This window comes from Anopheles stephensi, unplaced genomic scaffold (assembly GCF_013141755.1).
Source record: "Anopheles stephensi strain Indian unplaced genomic scaffold, UCI_ANSTEP_V1.0 ucontig386, whole genome shotgun sequence".
NCBI lineage: Eukaryota > Metazoa > Arthropoda > Insecta > Diptera > Culicidae > Anopheles > Anopheles stephensi.
Window position 1 is genome coordinate 22,501 of NW_023405331.1, and position 2,500 is coordinate 25,000.

Sequence of the window (2,500 nt, forward strand, 5' to 3'; positions counted from 1 at the left end):
GTTTGGTTTCACTTTTCATTATTAGAAACGCGTTCCGAAGCCATTTTCATCAAAATCTCGTGAAAAAAAAATTTCACCCCCGGACCAAAAGTTGGCCGTTCGGTGCCCTATGGCCTATGGCCAGTATGGGAACCAAGGATGCCGATATGCGAAAAAGTGTCAAAAAATCACTTGAAAGTCGCTATGGCTCATTAAATAGAGCTTGTAAAGACCTTTCTAAAACACCTTGGTTGACCCCTGTCCGATAAGTAGTTTTCGAGATATTCGAGAAAATGTGATTTTTTGGGACTTAGAAAATTTTTGACCCGTACCCTAAGAAAAAGTGATTTTTTCATAGGACAATTTTTTCTTCGCAAATACTGTTTGGTTTCACTTTTCATTATTAGAAACGCGTTCCGAAGCCATTTTCATCAAAATCTCGTGAAAAAAAAATTTCACCCCCGGACCAAAAGTTGGCCGTTCGGTGCCCTATGGCCTATGGCCAGTATGGGAACCAAGGATGCCGATATGCGAAAAAGTGTCAAAAAATCACTTGAAAGTCGCTATGGCTCATTAAATAGAGCTTGTAAAGACCTTTCTAAAACACCTTGGTTGACCCCTGTCCGATACGTAGTTTTCGAGATATTCGAGAATAATGTGATTTTTTGGGACTTAGAAAATTTTTGACCCGTACCCTAAGAAAAAGTGATTTTTTCATAGGACAATTTTTTCTTCGCAAATACTGTTTGGTTTCACTTTTCATTATTAGAAACGCGTTCCGAAGCCATTTTCATCAAAATCTCGTGAAAAAAAAATTTCACCCCCGGACCAAAAGTTGGCCGTTCGGTGCCCTATGGCCTATGGCCAGTATGGGAACCAAGGATGCCGATATGCGAAAAAGTGTCAAAAAATCACTTGAAAGTCGCTATGGCTCATTAAATAGAGCTTGTAAAGACCTTTCTAAAACACCTTGGTTGACCCCTGTCCGATACGTAGTTTTCGAGATATTCGAGAATAAGTGATTTTTTGGGACTTAGAAAATTTTTGACCCGTACCCTAAGAAAAAGTGATTTTTTCATAGGACAATTTTTTCTTCGCAAATACTGTTTGGTTTCACTTTTCATTATTAGAAACGCGTTCCGAAGCCATTTTCATCAAAATCTCGTGAAAAAAAAATTTCACCCCCGGACCAAAAGTTGGCCGTTCGGTGCCCTATGGCCTATGGCCAGTATGGGAACCAAGGATGCCGATATGCGAAAAAGTGTCAAAAAATCACTTGAAAGTCGCTATGGCTCATTAAATAGAGCTTGTAAAGACCTTTCTAAAACACCTTGGTTGACCCCTGTCCGATACGTAGTTTTCGAGATATTCGAGAAAATGTGATTTTTTGGGACTTAGAAAATTTTTGACCCGTACCCTAAGAAAAAGTGATTTTTTCATAGGACAATTTTTTCTTCGCAAATACTGTTTGGTTTCACTTTTCATTATTAGAAACGCGTTCCGAAGCCATTTTCATCAAAATCTCGTGAAAAAAAAATTTCACCCCCGGACCAAAAGTTGGCCGTTCGGTGCCCTATGGCCTATGGCCAGTATGGGAACCAAGGATGCCGATATGCGAAAAAGTGTCAAAAAATCACTTGAAAGTCGCTATGGCTCATTAAATAGAGCTTGTAAAGACCTTTCTAAAACACCTTGGTTGACCCCTGTCCGATACGTAGTTTTCGAGATATTCGAGAATATGTGATTTTTTGGGACTTAGAAAATTTTCGACCATGACATATATGAAAAGTGAATTTTTCATAGGACCAAAAAGTTTGTTCAAATAGGGTTTTGGTTCACTTTTTATGGTCAGATAAGTGATCCGATGCTATTTTCATGATCATTAGAGGGATTTCACGCTGTGACCAAAAATTTTCATACTTCATACTTGTCCCGGTGCCGTATATGGGAGGACCGGGGGAAGATGTGTTTGTAAGTCGTGATGTTCAGTGACGGATTTCTGGGACTTAGAAAAAAAATGTGCTCTCAGGCACATTATATGTTTCATACACACATAGTTTTCATTCTTCATACTTGTCCCGGTGCCGTATATGGGAGGACCGGGGGAACATGTCTTCGTAAGTCGTGATGTTCAGTGACGGATTTCTGGGACTTAGAAAAAAAATGTGCTCTCAGGCACATTATATGTTCATACACACATAGTTTTCATTCTTCATACTTGTCCCCGTGCCGTATATGGGAGGACCGGGGGAACATGTCTTCGTAAGTCGTGATGTTCAGTGACGGATTTCTGGGACTTAGAAAAAAAATGTGCTCTCAGGCACATTATATGTTCCATACACACATGATTTTCATTCTTCATACTTGTCCCCGTGCCGTATATGGGAGGACCGGGGGAACATGTCTTCGTAAGTCGTGATGTTCAGTGACGGATTTCTGGGACTTAGAAAAAAAATGTGCTCTCAGGCACATTATATGTTCCATACACACATGATTTTCATTCTTCATACTTGTCCCCGGT